This window comes from Phyllostomus hastatus, unplaced genomic scaffold (genome assembly GCF_019186645.2).
Source record: "Phyllostomus hastatus isolate PE091 unplaced genomic scaffold, TTU_PhHast_1.1 phas_contig_1048, whole genome shotgun sequence".
Taxonomy (NCBI): domain Eukaryota; kingdom Metazoa; phylum Chordata; class Mammalia; order Chiroptera; family Phyllostomidae; genus Phyllostomus; species Phyllostomus hastatus.
Genome location: NW_025333513.1, coordinates 1,587,972 through 1,600,530, shown reverse-complemented (window position 1 = coordinate 1,600,530; position 12,559 = coordinate 1,587,972). Strand labels below are relative to the sequence as shown.

Below are 12,559 nucleotides of genomic sequence, written 5' to 3'. Positions count from 1 at the left end.
TGGGCAAAGTGGACACATTTCTAGAAACATATCATCCAAAACTGAATCAAGAAGAAGCAGAAGCCTGATTAGACATATAACAGCTAGTAAAATTGAAGCAGTAATAAAAAAAAACTCCTGGCACACAAAAGCCCTAGACCCAACAGCTTCACAGGACAATTTTGCCAAACATTTAAGGAAGAGCTAATTCCTATTTTTCTCAAACTATTCCAAAAAATTCAAGAACACAGAAGACTCCCCGACTCTTTTTATTAGGCCTGTATCATACTAATTCCAAAACCAGATAAAGACACAATGAAGAAAAAAACTACAGGGCAATATTGCTGATGAACATAGATACTAAAATCTTCAACAAAATATTGGCAAACCAGATCCAGCAATACACTAAAAAGATCATACACCATGATCAAGTTGGATTCATCCCTGGGATGCAAGGATGGTACAATTTTTGCAAATCAGTAAATGTAATACATCACATAAACAAAATGAAAGACAAAAATCACATGATTGTATGAATAGATGCTGAAAAAGCATTTGGTAAAGTACAACATCCATTTATCATAAAAAACATTCAGCAAAGTGGGAGTAGAGGGAGCATACCTCAAAATAATAAAGTCTGTATACAAGAAACCTATAGCCGACCACCTCATACTCAATAGGCAAAAACTAAAAATTTCCCCTTTAAGATCAGGAACAAAACAAGGCTGTCCACTTTCACCACTTGTATTCAACATAGTATTGGAAGTTCTAGCCACTACAATCAGACAAAAAAAAAAAAGAAATAAAAGGCATCCAAATTGAAAAGGAGGAAGTAAAACTGCCACTGTTTGTAGATGACACTAAACTGTACATAGAAAACCCTACAGCTGTTGCTAGTGCCAGTCCTGAGGCCATTTAGCAAGAGGTATGCGGGGCTGGGGGTTCACTGAGGCCAGCTGTTGCTTGTTTGAAGGGATTTAGGAAGTTGTGAGGCTTGAACCAAGACCAACCATTCACAGGGAAAAACTACTGTTAACAGCTGTAAGGTGGGTGGAACAGAGCCTCAGAGGATCTCCAGGGCAGGAAAAACAGTGTTAGCCATGTTAATGGAGTCTCAGATATGGCACCCACCTGCCTGCTCTGTGGCTCTGCCCACCCTCTGTCTGGGACAAAGCTCTCTCCCAGCACTCGCCTTGATGCCAGCCACTTCAGTTCTGCCCTGTATGCTGCTGGGGCCATTCAAGCTACTACTCGAGGGCTGGAGCTCAGAGAGAGTGAGTCTGATAAGTTCATGTGTGGGTTCTTCAAGAAGAACTGCTTGGGGCTCCAGAATTTTCTTCCACTGACTGAATCCCCTCTGGGTTTTGTAGCCAGAAGTTATGGGGACTTATCTTCCTGGAGCTAGTACCTTGGGCTGGGGAGCCTCATGTGGGGCAGGGACTCCTCATTCCTGAGATATCCCTCCTGAATTTTTATCTACCACACATATACGTTAGACTAGCTCATTCCACATCTCTGCCCTCCTACGAGTCTGGATGGATGTGGTTTCTTTAATTCCGTAGTTGTCAGACTTCCGTTCTATTCAATTTCTGCCAGTTCTTAGCAATGGTTGTTCTATAATTTAGATGTAATTTTGATTGTTGTGTGATGAGGCAAGTCGTATTTCCCTGTGCTGCCACCTTCAGTATATGGCATTTTCTAACTTCAGAAGCCTCAATGTCCTTGACCCATCATGACATTGTGTAGCATTAATTAAGTTTTGTGCTTCCAAATCACTTTTGTTTTTAAGAATTTCTTGATACTTTTATAACCTGCCTTCAACTTTGATCCTTCATTCTTTCTATTTGTCAGGTGCAGAGGGTTACCTTTTTTAGCCTTCTGTCCTGTCACCAACCATTCTTACTTTGTGGCATGTACTTGGTAGAAGGGTTGAATGATCTTTCTGGCTTCCTTTGCTTGCATCCCACAAACTCTCTCCCTTGCCCTATTTACTGCCCTAAATCTCTCCTTAGCTGATGAGATCGTATTATCTCCCTGTAAACTCTACCTATCCTGAAATGTCTGTCATTGGCTGCCTTTAAAATCCTTCCTCTTCTTCTCTTTTTTAAATAAGGGGGCTAAGTTATATCCAAAGTCCACCCTACAGATGGTTTCCTCAGTACCTTGCAAAAACACCAAACAAAAAGACCATTTTAAAAGGGGTGTATTTTTTTTTCTTTTAGAATATAAGCTCCTCCAGGACAGGGACAACGTGTTTTTGTATGTTGTTGTGCCTAATGCACTGCAGATGCTCAATAAATATTGATGATGGGAAGCCGTGAGTCTTGATAAGGGTGAGAAACCAAAATCTCAAATATTGTTTTGTGGCTCGTTTTATTATACCCTCAGATTAATTGGGAAATATCAGCCCTTTGGGACAATTGTCCCAAACATTACATTAAAATAAAAGTGCAGTGGTGGCCTGGGGTGGTTCTTTTCGAGGAAAAAGGAGCTTATACATTTGGGACAACATCATAAGGCATCTTAATTCAGAGCTTTTTTTTAAAAAAAATTGATTTCTCCTGACCCCCAGGGCAAGGACATGATATAATCCATAGCTGAGGAGAATTAAGCTAGACTGAGGAGATAGATCTCATTGAAGAAGTTCTATGTAAAATCTGAAGCTTGTCACATTTGCCTGTTTATGTGTGTCAGTCATTTACTAAATTAGTTTGATTCTGAAATCAATTGTGATAATATTTCATTAAAAATAAATAAACAACCCTGGCTGGCATGGCTCAGTGGATTGAGTGTGGGCTGCGAACCAAAGTGTCGCAGGTTAGTTTCCAGTCAGGGTACATGCCTGGGTTGCAGGCCATAGCCCCCAGCAACCGCACATTGATGTTTCTCTCTCTCTCTCTCTCCTTCCCTTTCCTCTCTAAAAATAAATTTAAAAAGAAGCATTTAAAAAATAAATAAATAAACAATATGTTGCACGTGTATAGTTATAAAATTTAATGTGATATGAAGTAAAACCACTCAAAATATATAATTTTAAAACATAACTATTATTTTCATGTCTGAGATTACCTAAAGGTGAATTAAATTCCTAATTAATACAGTATGTGAAACCTGATTACATTTTTAAATTTCTAGAAGAGAATGGGAAAAGCAAAACAAAAGTGACATACTTCTAGTCTATTTCTGTGTGTGACAGTATTTTTCCTTCAATTGAATATAACATGTGTTTAGTGTCATATTTATTATTTTAATAATTATAGTCATAGAATTAAATGTAGTAAACTGTATAGTCTTTTATCATAGTGGATAAAATCAATTAAATGTTGTTTTAAGTAAAAAAAAAGGAAAATCAGTAAGAAATCCTAAAAAATAAATATAGTAACAAAGATAAGAAATGTTGTGCATGACAAGAAATACAGATAATAGAACTCGAAAATTAAAAGAATAAGAAGGCATGCCCTAGACAAGTGGCTGAGTTGGTTGGAATGTTGTCCCATACACCAAAATGTTGTGTGTTCAAGTCCCAGGAGGGGCACATATCTGGGTTGCAGGTTTTATCCCTGGTCAAGACGCAGCCAATCGATGTTTCTCTCTTTCTCCCTCTTCCCCTCTCTCTAAAAATCAATAAACATATCCTGGGGGTGAAAAATAAATAAATAAATAAATAAATGCAATAGATTAAAATTTAGCCATATATACAAAAATATATCTTTTAAAAAACTATAAGAATAAGAATGACATAAAAAAGAAGCATAAAAAATACAGAAGCAGTAAAATATCAAATTCATTCAAAACAATAAATGTAGCAAAAGTAACAATGTATGTTAAAAGCCTAAACATTCTCATAATAATATTGTTATAGTAGTCATGAAACTTAATGATTTAAACAAAATTCTGTCAAAATACATGAAAAATCCTGAGACGTTTGGAAATACTTGATAGGTGGATTGTGGCTTACTTTTAATACTTTTGTTGTTGTTAAGAGCCTAGATAAGTTTATTGTCATTCAAATATTCCATACAAAAAGGAAAACAACAGTTGGGTTAGGGCTTATGAAAAATTAAAAAATGCAGGTTTGTAGACAATGCTCTATTTACAATGGGAAGCAGGCTGTCCCTGATGTCACACACAGCAGCTGCACTTGCCTGATGCTCCTTTGCAGACGCAGCCTTGGGCACGTTTGGCACAGCCCAGCGGCAGCAGGCACAGCAGCTCTTCTCTCAGTCTTTGCGTTTGCGGGAGCTGGTTCAGCTGCAGGATCCACCAGTGCAGCAGGAGCATTTGGGATCCATTTCGAGCAGCAGTGAGGTGGAAGGTCCAAAGCAAGAGAAGAGGCACTCACGCTGGTGCAGGGCGTGGTGGCCTACTCTTACTTCTTCCCTGAAATTTTCTGTATGCCCACAGTCTTCTGTCATGAACAGATAAATGGGCTGAAATGTTAATATTTTCTTTTTAGTTCAAATAAATGCAAATAACTAGACACACCAAACTGCAGCCAGAAACTTTATACAATCATACATTTCTGTGGTAGGTCAAGAGAAAATGAACAAGAGAATAAGAAAAAACAAACTTTTTAAAATAGCATGACTGTAAATAATTTGAATGTAAATTATAATATAGAGTAATGTAATGTCTATGACATATTATTCTTCATAGGCAAAGGGATAAAATTTCCCCCAAGTTTTCATAAAATTCTATGTTAAACATATATTAAACTGCAATAAAAACCTCAATCAATTATAAAACAAAATGCCTACATGTTCTTTGAACATGACTTTAAAATGTACTGAGAATGTATCATAAACTTTGCATGAGAAAACACTATTTCCCCAAATTTCAATGGGTTAAATATTTAGCAAATAACTGAATGGACAACTTTACATATAACTATGTTTTATATTTAAATCTGTTTCTTATTTAATTGTAAATGCATAATCTTAAGTTTGTTTATTTTGAAAAAATTAGGGTGTAATTTGTCTGTTACAGTTTTTAAAAAAGAAAACAATGAAATTGGAAAGATTTGAAGACAAAAGTTATGATAAAACAAATTAATTATGAACATCAAAAATATAAGCTTATATAATTATTTTTATTTTTTAAATATATTTTCTTGATTATGCTATTACAATTGTCCCATTTTTCTCTCTGTTTTATTGTCTTCCACCCTGTACTGCCCCTCCCACCAGCATTCCCCCATCTTAGTTCATGTCCATGGGTCATACATACATATAAGTTCTTTGGCTTCTCCATTTCCCATACTATTCTTAACCTCCCCCTGTCTATTCTGTACCTACCAGTTATGCTTCTTATTCTCTGTACCTTTTCTCCCATTCTCCCCCTCCACCTCCCCACTGATAACCTTCCGTGTGATGTCCATTTCTGTGATTCTGTTCCTGTTCTAGTTCTTTGCTTAGTTTGTTTTTGTTTTCTTAGGTTCAATTGTTGATAGTCATAAGTTTATTATCATTATGCTACTCATATTTTTTATCTTCTTTTTCTTAGATAAGTCCCTTTAACATTTCATATACTAAGGGCTTAGTGATAATGAACTCCTTTAACTTGACCTTATCTGGGAAGCACTTTATCTGCCCTTCCATTCTAAATGAAAGCTTTGCTGGATAGAGCAATCTTGGATGTAGGTCCTTGCCTTTCACGACTTGGAATACTTCTTTCCAGCCCCTTCTTGCCTTCAAGGTCTCTTTTGAGAAATCAGCTGACAGTCTGATGGGAACTCCTTTGTAGGTGACTGTCTCCTTTTCTCTTGCTGCTTCTAGGATTCTCTCCTTCATTTTAATCTTGGGTAATGTAATTATGATATGCCTTGGTGTTTGCTTCCTTGGGTCCAACTTCTTTGGGACTCTCTGAGCTTCCTGGATTTTCTGGAAGTCTATTTCCTTGGACATATTAGGGAAGTTCTCTTTTACTATTTGTTCAAAAAAGTTTTCAATTTCTGTTCTTCCTTTTCCTCTTCTGGCACCCCTATGATTTGGATGTTGGAACATTTAAAGTTATCCCAGAACTTCCTAAGCCTCTCCTCATTTTTTTGAATTATTGTTTCTTCATTCTGTTCTGGTTGAGTGTTTATTTCTTCCTTCTGCTCTAAATCGTTGATTTGAGTTCCAGTTTCCTTCCCATCACTGTTGGTTCCCTGTACATTTTCCTTTATTTCACTTTTCATAGCCTTCACTTTTTCCTCTATTTTGTGACCATACTCAACCATTTCTGTGAGCATCCTGATTACCAGTGTTTTGAACTCTGCATCTGATAGATTGTCTATCTCTTTATCACTTAGTTGTGCTTTCTTTTCTGTATTTTTGATCTGTTCTTTCATCTGGGCCGTATTTTTTTGTCTGGGCTCAGCTGTTACATAATAAGGGGTGGAGCCTTAGGTATTGCCAGGGTGGGGCAACCCATGTGGCTAAGTTGTAGTGCTATATGTGGGGAAGGGAAGAGTGCCACTTGCTTGGTTCTTGGCTGATTTTCAGTCACTTCCCTCTCTACCCACAAGCAAACTGGGCCCCTCCAGTGCTGATTCCAAGGTGGGTGGGCATGTGCATGTTCCAGGACCCTGTGAGTCTCTCAATGAACTCTCCCACAAGGCTGGGAGTCTCTCCCTCCACTGCAACCCCTACAGGTTTCTTCAGTCAGAGGTTCTGAGGCTTTATCTTCCCACACTGAAACCCTGGGCTGCACAGTCCGTCTTGTTCCCCAGCTGTTCTTCTTGGTCCAGATCCATGAAAATGTGGGATCACCTGATCTGCCAACCACTGCCTTTCCCAGTTCCCCAGCTGCCACCTTGCCTGCTCCAGTCTTCCAGCCACCACCTTGCCAGGAGTCCTCTCTGCCCCCGCTACCCAGCTACCCGTCTCTGCTCCTCCTACCTGTCTGGATGAATGTTTCTTATTTAACTCCTTGGTTGTCAGACTTCCATATAGCTTGATTTTCTGGCAGATCTGCTTATTTTTTGTTTTTAAATTTGTCGCTGTCCTTCTTTTGATTGTGCAAGGAGGCAAAGTATATCTACTTACACCTTCTTCTTGGCCTGAAGTCAGTTATATAAGGTTTTTAAAGGTCAAACCTGGGCTAATCTGACTCTCAAGCTCGTGTTATTTTTCTTAAATATTTTATTTATTTATTTTTAGAGAGAGGGGAGAGAGAAAGAGAAACATCATAGTGAGAGAGAGACATCAACCAGTTGCCTCTCATTCATGCCCCAACAGGGAACCTGCAACCTAGGCATGCACCCTTGACTAGGATTTGAACCAGCAACCTTTCACTTTGTGGGATGAAGCCCAGCCAGTTGAGCCACAGTGGTCACGGCTGAAACTTACATAATTTTATTAACCAATGTCATCCCAATGGATTCAATTAAAAAAGTAAAAAGAAAATAATAAAGAATATAAATTGCTAGGTAATCCCTGAATATAAGAATGGCATAGGAGCCAAGCTGAAGTAGTCTGGGGAAATTAATAAAGAATAAGCTAACAAACAGAAATATATATATATATATATATATTTGATTGTATTAAATGTATGCTTAAGAAGTGTTATAACTAACACATAAGAGATTTCAGTCCTGACCAGTGTGGCTCAGTGGGTTGAACACTGGCCTGTGAACTGAAAGGTCACTGGTTCAATTCCCAGTCAGGGCACATGCCTGGGTTATGGGCCAGGTTCCCAATTGGGGGCACATGAGAGGCAACCAATTGATGTTTCTCTTCATTTCTTCCTCCTCCCTTTCCCCTCCCTCTGAAAATAAATAAACAAATAAGTATAATCTTTTAAAAAAGAGATTTCAAAGAATATAGGGAAGATCAGATAAGTTATTACATCAAAAACTTTAATGTACGAATGCTTCTGTGGTAAAATAAAATAGTCTAAATTAACAGAAGACAATAACAGAAATAGAATAGAGATATAATCATGAAATATATATATATTTTAATTTAAATTATCTCTAAGGCTCATTTCATATAGTTTTCTTTTTTCAAAATAGAAATAATTTTCATGCCATAGGAGCTACTAGGTCCAGAACACAGAACATATTTATTTTATTTATCACATAAAACTTTGGAAGGTACTAACACCAAATCACACCTAACAATGTAAGCATAGGCTTAGACTCTCTCTCTCCCTCTCTCTAGTGAGTAACTAATATATTATGCAAATTTCCAGAGTCGGCCCCATTAAAACTGTGAAACAAGAATGTATGCAAACTATTTCCAATAGTGTTAAGTATTGCACTGATAATTCTAGTTAATGACAGATACTTGGAGCAAAAGAGCAAGCAAATACCAACAAATCATAGACTTTCCTCTATATCAGGGTAACCTGTTGGAAAGTAAAATAAAATTCAATAATTTTAATATAAGTAAATTATTCCAAGGAATGCTGTAATAAGAAATATTTCAAATAATATGAAGAAATTCTACTTTAGTAAACCAAAATATGTATAATTCCAAATAAAGAACTGAAAACAGGAACTCTTGGGCAATCCTTCTGCAAATAAATCTCAATATATATCTAAAATTTCAAACATATTTTTGTTCAAGATGGTACCCAGGAATCACACACTGGACTCTTTTTTCTGTCCTAAGATTTAACTCTAATACCAAGAATCTATTTACAAGGTGATTTAATAAAGTCATGTAAAGAAAGAATATTATCTGTGGTGTGTTTGGGCAGGGTGGAAAGCTCATCATCCATGAAAATTTCAAAAGTTATTAAAAGCAAGGGATTAACACGGGCTCTCAGATGCATGAAAGGATGAAGATAAAACCTCAAATGACTTCTAGAGGTACAGCCAAAGTGAGACGCACTGAAGGCGGAAATGGAGGCCCAGGACTCCAAGCTGGGTGTTTGCAGAACATGTGTCTGCTCAGCAGCTGTGGTGACCCACCCTCCTCTCAAATGCCATTGTCATCAAAGTGGGTGGGAGGTTGAAGAGTGGCAACAACCAGACATTTATTCCCAATATGTAAAAATAAACATTTAAGTAAAAATTCATAAATACTGATATATAAATAAATGAAAAACAGTATTTTGAGGTATAACTGACATATAACACTGTATTAGTTTCAGGTACACCACATGATTTGATACTTGTAGGCATTATGAAATGATCACAATAAGTCTAGTTAACATATGTCCCCAACATAGTTACAATTTTTTTCTTGTGATGAGGACTTTTACCATCTACTCTCTTAGCAACTTTCAAATATGCAATATAGACCATAAACTACAGTCTCCATGCTGTACGTTATATTTCCATGACTTACTTATTTTATAACTGCGAGTTTGTACCTTTTGATCCCCTTCATCCATTTTGACCACCCACACCTCCTACCTCTGGCAACCAACCACCCGTATATCTGTGAGCTTTTTTTTTTTTAAGATTCCTCATATAAGTGAGATCATATGTTATTTTTTGTCTGACTTATTTCATTTAGTATAACGCCCTCAAGGTCCATCTATGTCATCACGAATTGTAAGTTTTCATTATTTTTCTTGCCTAATTGTTATGGCTAGGGTTGGTAATACTATGTTGAATAAAAGTGGACAGAGTGGGCATTCTTTTCTTATTCCTGATCTTGGAGAGCAACTTTCAGCTTTTACCATTGAATATATTAACTGTGGGCTTGTCCTGCAAGTGCTTTTTTATGTTGAGGTCAGTTCCCTCTATATCCACTTTATTGAAAGTTTCTATCATAAATGGATATTGAATTTTGTCAAATGCTTTTCTGCATCTATTGAGATGATCATATGATTTCTATTCTTCATTTTGTTAATATGGTGTATCTCACTCATTGATTTGTGGGTGTTGAACTGTCCTTGCATCTCTAGAATAAATCCCATTTGATCATGGTGTGTGATACTTTTAATGTATTATTAAATTTGGTTTGGTACTTTGTTGAGAGTTTTTGCATATGTTTATCAGGGATATTGCCTTCTAATATTTTTTTGTGGTGTCCTTGTCTGGTTTTGGTGTCAGCGTAATGCTGGCCTCATAAAATGAATTTGAAAGTATTTCTTCCTCTTTACTTTTTGGAAGAGTTTGAGAAGAACTGATTTTAATTCTTGTTTGAATGTTTGGAAGAATTCGCCAGTGAAGTCATCTTGTCCTGGACTTTTGTTTGTTGGGAAGCTTTTCCTCGTTGATTCAATCTCCTTACTAGTATCAATCTATTCAGATTTTCTATTTCCTCATGATTCAGTCTTGGAAGATTGCATATTTCTAGGAATTTGTTCATTTCTTTTAGGTTTTCCAATTTGTTGGCATATAATTGTTCTCAGAAGTCTCTCTTGAATCTGTATTTCTGTGGCTTTGGTTGTAATGTCTCCTCTTTCAGTTATGATTTCAGTTATATACATGAGTGCTCTTTTTTCTTAATGAGCCTACTTAAAATTTTATCAGTTTTATCTTTTCAAAGAACCAGGTCATAGTTTCATTGATCTTTTCTATTGTCTTTTTAGTCTTTATTTTACTTATTTCCCCTCTGATCTTCATTATTTCCTTCCTCCACTAACTTTGGGCTTCATTTGTTTTTCTTTTTGTAGTTCCTTGAGGTGTAAAGTTAGGTTACTTGAATTTTTTCATGTTTCTTCAGGTAGGCATTTATTGCTATGAACTTTCCTTTTAAAACTGCTTTTGCTTCATCACATAAATTTTGGTATGTTGTATTTCTATTTTCATTTTCTCTATTTTTAAAATTTCTCTTTGATTTTTTCATTGACCCATTGCTTATTTAGTAATATGTTGTCTAATCTTTACATATATGTGAATTTTCCAGTTTTCTGTTATAACTGATTTTTAGTTTCATACCATTCTTATTGGAAAAGATTTTTAACATGATTTCAGTCTTCTTAAATGTACTAAGTCTGTTTTGTGGCCTAACACATGATTCTGATTTATTCTACAGAATGTTTCATGTACACTTGAGAAGAATGTGTATTCTATTGCTTTTGGATGGAATATTCTGTACATGTCTGTTATGTTCAACTGGTCTAAAATGCCATTTAAGACCAATATTGTATTATTGATTTTCTATCTGGATAATCTATTCATTGATATAAATGGTGTATTAAAATCCACTACTGTTATTGTATTGCTGTCTATATTTGCATTATATATTTAGGTTAATATTTACTTTATATATTTAGATACTCTTATTGTAGGTGCAAAATATTTACAAATGTTATATTCTCTTGTTGGATTGACTGCTTTATAATTATGTAATACCCTTCTTTGTGTCTTATTACAGTATTTGTTATAAGCTATATTTGGTCTAATATAAGTATAGCTTCCCCAGCTTTCTTTTGGGTTCCATTAACACAGAACAGCTTTTTCATCCTCTTACTTTCAATCTGTGTGTGTCTTTACATCTGAAATGAGTGTCTTGTAAACAGTATGTAGATGGGTCTTCTTTAAAAAATTCATCCAGCCACTCTTTGTTTTTTTATTACAAAATTAGATCCATTTACATCAAAGTAATTGTTAATAGGTATATACTTATTGCCATTTTGCTAGTTGTTTTCTGGCAGTTTTATAGTTCTTTTCTGTTTTTTTCTTTTTTCCCTTACTCTCTTCCTGGGTGGTTTCATGACTTCTTCAGTGGTTTGCCTAAGTTCTTTTTTTCATTATCTTTTGTGTATCTACTATAGGATTTTGCTTTGTGGTTATTTCCAACAATTTTAACCTGATAACAATTTAAGTTTAATTGCATCCTGAAGCTCCATACTTTTAGCTTTCCACTCCATATTTTTCATTTTTGATGTCACATTTTATATTCTTCTATCTCGTGTATTCCTTAACTAATAATTATAGTTATTTTTACTACTTTTGTTTTTTTAATTATATTTTACTGATTATGCTATTACAGTTGTCCTGATTTTCCCCTTTTGCCCTCCTCTACACAGCACCCCCCACTCCCTCAGGCAATCCCCCACCATTGTTCATGTCCATGGGTCATACATGCAAGTTCTTTGATTACTCCCTTTCCTATACTGTACTTTACATTCTTATGGCTATTCTGTAACTACCTACTTGTACTTCTTAATCCCTCACCTCTTCACCCATTCTCCCATACTCCTTTCCATCTGGCAACCATCAGAATGCTCTTCGTATCCATGGTTCTGTCTCTGTCTTCTTGTTTACTTAGTTTGTTCTTTAGATTCAATGTAGTAGACCATCCTGCCTGGTGTGGGCCCAGCCCCCAGTGGCAAACATTTACTGCAAAGAAACTTCCTAAAAACCATCCTAAACCTTCCAAAGACCAGTGTAACAGATTCAACCACTTGTGCCTTTTCATTTGCAAATATCCCTCTTCTGTGATGTGATTACTGGCATCCTCCCCTTTGTTTTCTGTATAAGGAACCACCTAAAGTGAGCCTGCACACAGTTAATGAGGACCTTCTTGTAATTCCCAGTAAGACAATAAAAGCTCATTGGAGCAAGGGCTGAGGCTTTTGCTCCCCTTGAGAGAAAGGCCATGCTGTCCCTTTTCTTCCACCGGACTCGGTAGTCCATGTGAATGTCTCATCTCATCCATAATGACATGGACCCCACAAGGCGGGGTCCACA

At 36.3% G+C, this 12,559-nt stretch overlaps 1 pseudogene; it reads right to left on the bottom strand.

The window, feature by feature from the left end:
• Positions 1–4,101: 4,101 nt before the first annotated feature.
• LOC123816093 lies at positions 4,102–4,271 on the bottom strand (annotated as a pseudogene).
• Positions 4,272–12,559: the final 8,288 nt, after the last annotated feature.